We start from the raw sequence: 12,771 nt of genomic DNA on the forward strand, positions 1-12,771 counted from the left end.
AAAGTTCTCTTTTTAGAAAATATTTTGATCAGACATATTTCTCAATTCAAAAAGAATTAGGCAAAATAGTTAAAAAAAAAATTGAGATAGAGGTCTAGATTTAGCTCTAGGAGGATTTTTTTTTTTTTGAATGATTTTTTCTACTGATCATGCCTATTTGGTGGAAACTAACATAATTCTTCCAACTAAAAGAGAAATTTGACCTAATTTTGTAACAGCCTAGAACCCTATTTTCAAAATTCTTTTATTCTCCATTATTGCTTTCGAGAGGTCCGAGCTTAGCAAAGAAAATCTTTCCTTGTTTATCAACTCAACTGTGTTTTTGCAAAATTCAGCTAGTTTGGAAATAGACATGACAAAATATTCTAGTGTAGTTGGGCATGTTAAAAAATAATTTGTGATAGTGTGTTTTCTCTTATAATAAAAGGATAGAAAAAGATATATATATGCATATTTAAATATATGATTTTAATAAATACTTAAACTTATTCATTTCTTATGAAATAAGATATAGGATAAACAATGTGAAAAAGTCAGGAAAGTTATGATTTTTCTGGAAAGTAATATAACCAAAGATAAAACTTTGAATGAAAGAGAGCGACCATAGGAGGCTTGATCCTATCTATGCAAGAAGTTTCGGTTATATATAGCAGAAGTAAATTATCTAAGCATACATACATATTTAGTCCTATAATAATCACCCACTAACCTCCTCATACACAATTCAAACTTGCTCCTTGCTTTCTGCTTGAGGGACAGAAATCTGTTTCGTTTTCAACAAATTATAGAGAGAGAGAGAGAAAAAAAGATGTTTGTTCACTTTCTTGTCATTGAATCCGATGAAGGATGGGAAGAAAATAAGAATGGAGAAGAAATTCTATGGTAGCGAGAATGCCAAAAATCATGAGGCTGTGATGTTCAAGGAAGCCATGCCTATAAAAATTGGAAATTGCCGACGTGGGAAGTGAACTCATCCAAGGAGAAAGCACTACCACCTAAAATAAAAGAATATATTTGTGAGGCCCAGCCTCATTGCTCCGGCCTATTGGCCCAGCCTGACACCAAGTGAGGGCCCAAAGGCTCTTTTCTCATTCAGAACAGGGCATGCCCCGATGAACCACACGGAGGGGTAGAAAGAGTCCTCCTCCATTACGGACACTATTGGAAACTAGAATAAGCCTAGTCTCCACTTCTATTTAAGCCAGCAACCAGCCCCAGATCTTCTTCACCAATAGATCTCGCAACCTCCATCGTTTTCTTCTATTTTTCTCTATAGATTGTCGATGGCCTAAGCTTTCCGTTGCTTGCCAGAAAATGCAACCAAGTTTTGCCGGAATCATATGTATGAGCCTTGATCTTCTTCTCCTTTGTTTTCTTGTTCATAAGCCTCATTTCCAGTCGAGTTCTTGCCGAAAAATTTGAGAATAAAAAGTCCTATTAATCCTCTATTTTTATATTCGCAAACTCCGATTGTTCTTCCTTTTGCCGTGCTCCTTCACTTCCGGCACATGTCGCCGGAGATGGAGGCTTGTCCCTTTTGATGCCTTGGGCCGTCACCGGAGCCCCACCATCGGAAACCTTGAAGGAAGAAAGGGAGGAGCCGAAACTCCCATTTTCGGCCCTTTCTTCATCTTCTTTTTGTTGACGGCCGCCTTGTCACCGTCGCCAGTCATCTCTATCACGGGTCTTTCGGCTGTCGACCGCCACAGCCATCTGATGGGGGCTCTCACCTCCTCCTTCCTCTTTTTTCTTCTTCTTCTCTCTCTCTTTCTCTCTCCTCTCCCTATATCCTCTCTCTTGTTTCTTAGTTTTTTTCTCTACCTGGATTGTCTTTATACAGGGCATGGTAGAGTTCATTCATTACCCACATGACCAGCTCAATTTTTTTTTATGGTGCATGGAATCTTTGGATTTTCAATTTCACTACAAAACCATGCCATCAAGCTTATAGATCAGAAATTAGAGAAACATCTTGCTACAAATTTCATATTAATTGCAACCAATTGACGTTTAGATCTTCCATTTTGTCCGTATATGTTTATATGACAATCTAAAATAAAGGCTGAATCATAATCAGTTGTGGCAACCATCACAAACAAGTCAAGAGATTTAGAATCTGCTGCCAGTTATTTGCTCACTTGGAAAATTGAAGCTCCAGCATGCAATTCTATATTAGTATTAAAATGCAGTCTACTTTGTAGAGCTACTAGTACACATCCATACCACTGATATATGACAAAAAACTATCATCTAAAAGTTGAATGCTTGGATATGAAACTCCACTAACAAGACTCAGAAAGCAAACGAGTGGCTATCAGTCTTTCAATCTAGTGATAATTAGATTATTTTGGTACTACTCTTGCTATTAGTCATGCATACAAGACCGAGAACCAACTCATGTTAATTAGCTTATCGAATAACAAATGTCCTCTATTAAGACTACTAACTTGCAACAAATATCTAAACTAAGAGTGGTGTTGAATCCTGTATAACAAAAATGAGTATACATCTCTAAAGGCACTTTGGAAAGAGAAATATAAGCTGCCTTGTCTTGTGTCTTTGCTTCCTCAAATAGTTCAACACTGACTTTACACTTGTGAAGAAACTTTGGAAAGATTTCTTGTAAGCTGCACCTATTCCCTAAAATGCTTAATTTGTAGGCAATAAACAATATACATGCAAATATGGACCACTTCCTCAATAATCATTTGCTTAGACCACTGCCATTTGATTGGAACACTCTCTTAATACTTTTGCAAATATGGACTCCACCAACATATATTAAAACAATTGACATAGAAAAAGATTGAACAAGTCAATATATATAAATACCTGATTGCATATATATAAGTCTATGTGGAGTGATTGAATATTCCCTAATTGATTTTAATGAGCTCAAAGCATCTGAGTATGCTTTATGTTGTTCTAATGAATTCGATCTAGTGTTTCAGATAAATCTTTATGAATTTCTGTCTAAGTGCCTTGAGCTTTGGTTCATAGTATTTTGGTTAAGTATTGAACTCTATTTGAACCAAAGTCTGCATCACGAGTCGACTCCGGGACACTTGAAGTTTCTGGCACAAGCTCAAGTCGACTTCGGAACTCTCCGAGTCGACTCCGACTGAAAACACACAGAAAGACAGAACGATGGATTTTAGACCCTTTTAGCGAGTCTAATCCAAAAAGTTGTGAGTCGACTCTGATGCTTGGCGAGTCGACTCCAGATGGTCCCGAGTCGACTATATGGAAAAGCTGACAAAAAGACAGAACGTTAGTTTTTCAGACCCTGTCAGCGAGCCGACTCACGAAGACTACGAGTCGTCTCCCACATCAGCCGAGTCGACTCCCAGTTTATCCGAGTCGACTCCCAGAGGAAAGCAGTCTGAAAGGCAGAGACTCAGTTTCGGAGACCCTGTGAACAAGTCGACTCTAAGTGTTCCAGAGTCGACCCTCAAGTTAGCCGAGTCGACTCCAGCAAGGCCCGAGTCGACTCCGAGGTGGATCAGTTCAAAGGACAGAGAATCAATTTTTCGGTCTCTGAGGGCGAGATGTCTTCCGAAGATTTCGAGTCGTCTCTCAAGACAGCTGAGTCGACTCCAAGTAAACCCGAGTCGACTCGAGGAAGAAAAACAGAAAGTTGGGTTTCTGGAAACCTGAGAACGAGCCGACCCCTAAGTGCCCGAGTCGTCTCTAGCTGTTGGCGAGTCGACTCCAGTTTGGTCCGAGTCGACTCCAGGACGAGGCATGCACTTTGATTCAAATTTGGAACAGTGGGCGAGTCGTCTTCAGATCGCGCGAGTCGACTCCGATCCCAACGGATACATTGTCAGATTGTGCAGACGGGTCAGAACGGCTCCAAATCACTCTCTAACGGCTATTTTTCGAAGAAAATCACTTAAATAGCTAGAGTGAACAGTAGTAGACAAGTAGAGAGTTATTCCATTTGAGCATTAAAGGTTTTCAACCACCAAGAGTATCCGAAGAGTGAATCAAAGCAAAAGAAGGGAGTAGTGCATTCAACTCCAACCAAAAAGGCTTCCTTCGCATTCAAGGCTCTACCTACTATCCTCCATCCTTCGGTTCATTCAAGAGGAGACTCAGAAATCGAGAAGCCCCACTTCCTCATCTCAAATCTGTTTGAGGACTTCTAACTCAATCTTATTTATATTGTTTCATATTTGCTTTTTAGAAGCTTTCCTTGTGAACATTAATCTCTTGTTTTCTATACTTGATTCAATCAGGAGATTGAATCAAGAGTTGTAAGGTTTGTTGCTGAGCCAAAGATAAAACCAATGGTGTAAGGTTGTGGTTGGTGAACCGGAAAAAACCAACTGGGTTTGATTGTCACCCCGGAAAAATAATTGTTTGGTTCTAGTCGATGAGCCTGTCAAAACCGACCGAGTTCGTTGTGATCTCGTGAAAAAAATAAGTTTGGTTGTGAGCTTGAAAAATAACCGGTTATAATCCTAGGAATTATAGTGAACTCCCAAGTGCGGCTTAGGAAGTGGACGTAGGAGCAAGAGTTGGCTCCGAACCACTATAAATCTTTCTGTGTTTGTATTGATCCTTGTCTCTTTCTCTCTCTTTACTCATTGCATCTAGTGATCTAATTAATTCACTTGCAATAGATTTAGTTAATCACTCACCTTATTTTTAATTGGTCAATAATTAATTAAAACCCAATTCACCCTCCTCTCTTGGGTTGTCTCTTTGGGCAACAGTCTAATTGCATCATAATGTTCAAAAGCATAAGCATAATTTGAACTAACTTGCAATAAATGACCATATCAAAAGGAACTAGTCTTTAAACATCAAAATATAACACTAAAAACCTACATGATCTGTGTAGCTTATAAGCTGCAATGGTTCTTAAACCTAATAGATTGATGACTACTAAAATGGTCCAAAATAGAGTCATAATGATCATAAATTATGTCACCTTAGAAGGCTGCATGTTCACTATTTTTCTTAGACATTTTCTGCATTCTCTTTGGAAGAATTGCCATGAACCCAGATCCCACATCACCATTGTTAATCACTTGTAGCAATATCACTTTCTTTGTTAATCACTTGGCTTCCTTGAGTAATTATTCCAAAGTCAACCTCTTTTTCCACTACATCTCCACTAGTAGCATGATTAGCATCTTGCCTTTCCTTCCATTTTGAGCTCCTACCTATAGCATTTCCATCACATGCATCTGATCCATTGGTCTAAGTCATAATAGTAGTAGTAGCAGCATTAGCATACCCTCTTTGTTGCAACTTTTTTCTCATTAAATGAACCAATTACTAACCGAATTTTTAACAACAAATGTACTAGATTTACCTTCTTTCCTTTCTTTTTGTGAGCAACTTGTTCTCTTTGACAAGTTCTTTTGTTATCTCCAAACTCCATGCATGTCGGACAGCTCAATGTATAAGATCTTCTTGCTTGGCTTCGCCTAGGAGCTGCCTCACCTTCCTCTTGGCTCATATTCCTTCTAGGCCTTCCTACTAGCCTTTTGAGAAATGGTGGTTGAATTGTACCTTCCAATGTGGTCTAGAACCATACTCAAATTAGGTATAGGGTGGATAATATCTCTGTATGCTCTTCGATACAAAGTCATGCAAAGAATTGGTCAGAGTAATGTTCAATTTTTTCTCTGCTATAGTTGATACATGCAACATCATGTTACAACGGATGCCACTAATTTGCCAGTAACCATATGGACAAGTTCAATAGTTTAAGTTAACCACAAATAATGTAAAGCCATCCTTGACTTGAAACTCATTTTGACCCATAGCTACTGAAGAGCAAAAGCTTGAATCTTGTTTGATGAGATCTTTTTTTTTCTTCTAATTTTTGGCATTAGATCAACCGCAACATTTTTCATACCTTTTATGCATTTTGTACATTAGTTTCACTCTCAAGTTAGCACTAACTTGTTCTCGAGGTCACCAATCTGCTGCCTGAAGCTTTCAGTCATGTTATGTGTAATGTGATCACTTTTTGCTCTTGGATCATATGCACGCCTTGCCCATGTGGACTGAATATATTCATCAACTAGTCATAAACTTTTTGGTCAAGCTTTTAAATATTCTTCATGACCTCATTGAACAATCATTCATTATAAGCTTTTGCTGCTTGCTAAAGATATACTTTCAAGACTAATGCAGGAAATTTGGCCTTAAAATTATTGTGGCGATGTCTACAACAATGTTGGTATATGGCAAAGGGCAATACCTCAGAAACAACTTGGGCCAAACCCTAGTGTGTATGAATTCCACAAAAGTCTCAAAATAAAAATGATTGAACAATCTTTAGCATAACAACCATATTAGACCCACAACCATCAGGTCCAGACCCTAAACCCGATTGAGAAAATGACACCAACCTACTATCAAAGGGGTTTTGCGTATTAGAAGGATTAATTACCATTGAAATCTGGAAAACAAATGTATAAGAAATTTTCACCATTAATCATCAAAAGTTAGAAAAAATCTCCTAAAAAAACAAAATGCTTAAAAAGATTCATATAGAAAGTCTCCAAAAAAAAAACCTGGATCTTTACAAAGATTCATACAAAAACTCTCCCTAAGAAATACCAAAATGCCTAAAAAGAACTTAGAACACAAACACCACCCATCCAAAAATCTGAACTTTGGTAATTTTCATAAAGGAATAACAAAAGAAATACCTGCAATAAAAAAAATACATTAAAGGAGACCTCGGTGGTGTCTCGAAACAGCAAGTGCCAAAAGGACGTTCGCCTAGATGTTGACATCGAAGGACTCCACATGTGTCGTGATCTAGCCTCTTCGATCTACAAGTTAGAAAGGGTTCACTATTCGGTGCTCTACATCGGGATTGGGTGCTCTATAGTCGCATCTCCACCATACCCTACAAATAAAAAAAAACTCAATCGTACTTGCCTTAATGAACTTTGAAACGCGTGTTGATTTCTACCTTCCTTCCGGAGGATGTAGTTGTCTGAAACAAGAAAAAAACAAAGAAAAAAAATAAAGGGTGCATATGGAGTAAAAATGGGGAGGCGACACGTATGGCCACGCTATCCTAGTCGCATGTGGATGTCTGCAGTTACCTCACCATACCTGCTGCAGGCGCGATCACCTCGCCATCCCAGCTACGGTAAGATACGGAGATCACTTTATTCGTTATATTTTCTTGTCGGAAAGAATTGTTTGCATTGCCTGTTTTCTTCCTCTTGTATCCCTTTCTCATCATAGTACTGGGGGGTTGCTGCAAGAGACTGCAGCCATCATCTTCTCATGTCATCATCTGAAAAAGGGAGGATGTTGCTGACCTAAAACATAAGGTTTATTTCCTCTCCTTGTCTTTTTTTTATTTGGTCAGAACATCGGAGGGTTGCCACAAAGAAATGATAGCCATCCTCTTGCCATGCTATGCATGTGATAAAGGAAAGAGAGGAGAGAGGAGTACAGCGTCAGAAGATGGAAGAGGGGGGTTCGGTCGGAGCGGGTAGGGTTTGGAGGAGGGAGATGAGAAGAGGGCGAGAGTGAGGAAAAGAGCCGGAGTTCTCTAGAATGTTCCAGAGAGCTCGTAGGTTTTAACTCATATTGACATGGATCTCAAAGTGTTGATGGTAGGAGGATCAACTTATCAATACATACCTCAGAGTGTTGATGTAACAGATATAAGGAGAGGGCGAGGGTGATGAAAAATATCGGTGTGGATCTCAAAGTGATATCGTATGAGTGAGAGATCGAGCAGGTAGGATCACAAGGAAGGAGATGAGAAGAAGGTGAGGGTGAGGGTAGTACTAGCACAGATCTCTAAGCAATCTGGAGAGGGAGGGGGTTGGGTGAAGGAAGAAGCCGGAGCTCTATAGAATGTTCTAGAGAGCTCGAAGGATTAGTTATATCGACATGGATCTCAAAGCGATCCGATGGTAGATGGGGAGATCGACATATTGGTACAGACCTCGAAGCATTTCGGTAGCAAATGTAAGGAGAGGGTGAGGGTGAGGGAAAATATTGGCATAGATCTCAAAGTGATCCAGTAGGAGCGGGAGATTGGGTGGGTAGGATCATGAGGAGAGAGATGAGAAGAAGGTGAGGGTGAGAGAAATACTGGCACAGATCTCAAAACAATCTAAAGGAGGGGACGGTTCGAGCGGGTGGTGGAGGGGCTCTACTGCGCCGAAGATGGGAGACCACTATAGAAGCTGACGTTGCCAAGGGTTGGAAGCTACCGTGGATAATTAGCTTTCAAAGGAGGAAGATTAGGAGAAGATGAGGGTGAGGGAAGAGGTCGTATGAAGGGGATGCGATGGTAGAGGTGGCAGAACATTGGTGCTTGCTAGGGTTTGGAGGAGGAGGTTGAGAAGAAATGTGTGTGTGTGGGGGGGGATGACGAAAGAAGTTGGAGAGAGAGCGAGAGCAAAGTTGGGGTGCGGTAACACGGGTAGTGGCCAGGGTTTTGGAGGAGGAGGATGAGAATAAGTGGAGTGAGGGTAGGTGCCGGAGATGGTTTTGGTTAGAGGAAGGGGAGGGGGCCCGGTAGTTTTTTTGTTACTTGATGGGCGAACAACACATTTAAGGTTCAAGATACCAGTCTAGGTTGACGAATGTCCTACACGCGAAATAAAAAAGGATACTTAGCTTGCAAAACTAATTTGACTCTACAAATTTAGTAGTTTGGGATGAAGCTCTTATGAATCACAGAAATTATTTTGAAGCACTTGATAGATATTTAAAAGATATTTTGGAAAAAGGATATTCGAGCACTAAAGAAAAACTGTTCAGTAGAAAAGTTGTGCTTCTTAGAGGAGATTTTAGACAGGTTCTTCCGGTTGTTGTTGGAGGGAGTAGAGTAGAAACAGTTGATGTATCGATAAGTAGATCGTACTTATAAAATTACTAGAAGTTTTTTGTTTTTTAAAAAATATATATGATTGTTGAATAATGACTTAGATGAAGAATCCAAGATATCAATAGCTAATTTTGATAGATATATTTTGGATATTAGTGATGGAAAAGTTTCTACTATTAAGCTAGAAGAAGATGAAGAAGAACCAACTTGGATAAAGATTCTAAACAACCTACTTATAAAAACTATCAAAGATTATATTCAACATATTGCTTGTACAACTTATCCAAATTTTGAAGAAAACTATGACAATTCTATGTATTTAGAGGAGAGAGCTATTATCACACCTAAAAATGAAACTGTTGATGCGATAAATATGTATCTACTTTCTTTAGTGCCAGGTGAAGAAAAAGTATTTTTGAGTTTCGATACAATCTGCAGAATATCAATAGATGTTGTTGCCGAAAATGTTCTTTATCCTATTGAATTTCTAAATTTTTTAAAATTCAACAGTGTTTCACATCATAGTTTGAGGTTAAAAAAAGATGTTCCGATAATGCTACTGCAAAATATTAATCAGAGTGTGGGCTTTTGTAATGGTATTAGAGTAATAACAATGCAGCAAACTACAAAAGTAATCGAAATAAGAATCATTGTTGGTAGTCATATTGGTGCCAAAGTTTATATTCTGCATATTATTATACAAGTAATAGAAACAAAATAGCCATTTATTTTCAAGAGAAGACAATTTTCAGTGAGACTTTGCTATACCATGACAATTAACAAAAGTCTTGGTCAAACATTGAAAATTGTTGGATCATACCTGCCTAGGCCAGTGTTTGCGCATGGTCAACTTCATGTTGCACTTTTATGAGTTTCATTGCATATGGGGCTTAAAAGTTTAATAAAAAATGAATGTGCGGGTCTTCATAATTATACAAAGAATATTGTTTATCGAATTTTTTTTTGACTTACCTTTAGGTAATTTTTTACTACACATTAATATATTATGAATTATCAAACGTCATTTATTTTTTGACTTTTGGAGTTTATATACATATATCATTATATAAATATATATATATATATATAAATATATATATATAAATATATATAAACTAGAATAACAAAAGATATGGAATACAATATGCTATCACATTTATTGCTAGAAAAATGCAATTATAAAATAAAAGTCAGACTTGTAAGGATTTTGGATTCAAGAAATCCCAACGTCGACAACCAGCTGTTAAGCATAGATTATATCCTAGTAGATGAACATGTTATCACGACTATTCATAATTGTTTATCATTTTTTTATATATGCATATATTGCCTTTGCACTTCTGATAAATTTATTTTATATAGGGACTGCAATTCAGGTATCAATATGTAAAGAAGACCCTATACAGTTCCGTGGATTGCTAATCGAAGGAAATATATATTTTCTTAAAAAATTCAACAATGCTTTGAACACAAAAAGTTTCAGAGCTGCTATGCATCGATATATTATATACACTGATAGATGGATAATCATCCAGCAAATTGATAGTGATAGTAGCTCCATACCTCTACAAAAATTCAACTTTGTTGATTTCGATGACCTCCAGCTTAGAAATTTTAATGATCTTCATTTGACAGCTATACATAAATTTTAGCTACCATTGTTTATTGGTATTAAAAAATGAAGGATACAATTTTGCTATATTGATGCATTTACTTTGAGATGTCATAGGTCATATCATGACTGTTGGATCTCTTGATCAAGTACATGTCAGACAAAAGTTGGTTTATAAAAAAAATTTGGAGGTGGAAAATTTAGAGTAACATGTATTGACTCAGATGCTTTTTTGATTATCATTATACAAAAATATTTTTTTCTCCTCTATTTTCCCTTATGTTTGAATAGTATGATATTGTCAAATACCCATAAACATTTTATTTAATTTCTAGCAATCAAAAGGGAACCATCACCTTCTAGGCCAAATTTGCCGAAGAGTTTAATTAAGGCATTATTCATGAAAAGAAAAAAAAAAGGCCCACTTGTTATTATTTTGACAGGTATGGTTGTGAGATCATATAAAGGTAATTTTTTAGCTACAATATTTTCCATTGCGAAAATCAATATTATAATTCTTAAAATATTTTTTCTATTCTTTATCTCTTGAAAAAATATACTTATCAACATCTTCGGCATCAAGATATTACATGGATGTGCAATTGGTGGAAATACTTGATTACCAAACATATTATAATATAATCTGAAATAATATATTCAACAACAAAGTTAGATTTATCCACTATGATCTAAATATACCTATAAATTCGCGTATAGGATTAAAGAACCAATTGCTCCTATCAGATTTATGGAGCAAAAGCAAGAAACTATTATTAGCCCTTAACAAAAAAGTATCACAAGCCAAAAAATGATTGAAGAATTGTTGAATAGAATCCATATGATTATTAGGTGGGGTCTAAAATATGATTATATCCGATAATTTGCTTGCACAAGAATTTTTAATTATTTATTTATTTTTAGGTGGGTGAAATTCATGTGCAAGGCAACCTTAAAATCGATTGGCACCTTTTATGGTTGGTGGTATAAAGTATATTATAGTTGTAGGGTTACAATAAAGGTTTATGGTGATACTTTTTGGTACAACCAATGTGATAAAAATGATCAGCTTTCGATTCTATGGTAAAGTTGCAATACATTTTTTACTATCGTATTTTATTTGCTAAAAATAGATATATTATTATTTTACTTAAATAAAAATTATTGTTGCTTATCTATCCAGTATAAATTAAACACTATTGTTGATAATAAAATTGGTGCAACAATCTTTATACTGCTTGAAAAATTAGCTCAGCAATTAATTGGTGTTCCGACACTTAACCTTGCAATGGATATAAAATGCGACAAATTTACTCTTCTAACTATTGATAAAACAATCCTTAACGACACATACATCTTTCAAATTATATTAGGGTCGCAGGGTTTTAACGATGTTTATCTCTCAAAGCGGGAAAAGCCCGACTAGGGCCTCCGAGATGGGTGCTTAAAATTATATTACGGTCGGAGCACAAGAAAGGCATCAAATCCCACAGCACCAATCGAGCCCACGCCCAAATCAGCTTGATCCCTTCTGATTTGTCGGCACCACCACAACTTTTGTTCTTCTCCCCTCCCCTCTCTCTTAAATGACAGGTTACTCGAGGTGGAAGTCTTAAGGCAAGAATAGATTAGTCGGGAGTGGAAGTTCCAAGGCGAGAAGAAGAGATGTCAGATGTCCGAATGTTTTATACTAATTCCTATAATAGCTCCATAATTTTATCACATATTCTACTTTTAGTAGCCTTTATCATATATTTATTAATCATAAAAAATATATTATAATAAAATATTAATATATTTATCAATATATTAATTATTAATATATTCTATAAAATATATTTATTACTCCTATAAATTATTAATCTTATAAAAATATGTTATTTTTCATTATAGAATTAGTATTTTTATTTATACTTATAATAGATTTTTTTAATACTAATAATTATTTTGATTAAAAAATAAGGTAAATAGGAGTAATATAGTAATATATTAAATATTTTCATTATATAAATATAAAATATAATAATATATTTCTACTAGAATTTAAAATTATCCTTCAATAATAATAGGATAATAATATGATTAGTAATAAATTATAATATAATATATATCATTAATATAATATAAAATATTAATATAATATATATATATATATATATATATATATTGACATAATATATTGATGGTATATTGATATATAAATTTTTCTGCTAACTTGAGGGGCATTTTTGTCTTTAATTTTCAACTCAGGATCATTGCCCTGGGATGATCTTGGATTCCTGACTTCAAGGATGGATATCCCAATACCGAGTTGGGAAGTGATTTGAGG

The sequence above is a fragment of the Phoenix dactylifera genome, chromosome 7, assembly GCF_051530095.1.
Source record: "Phoenix dactylifera cultivar Ajwa chromosome 7, Ajwa_hap1_PhDact_Kaust_v1.1, whole genome shotgun sequence".
In the NCBI taxonomy this organism is placed as follows: domain Eukaryota; kingdom Viridiplantae; phylum Streptophyta; class Magnoliopsida; order Arecales; family Arecaceae; genus Phoenix; species Phoenix dactylifera.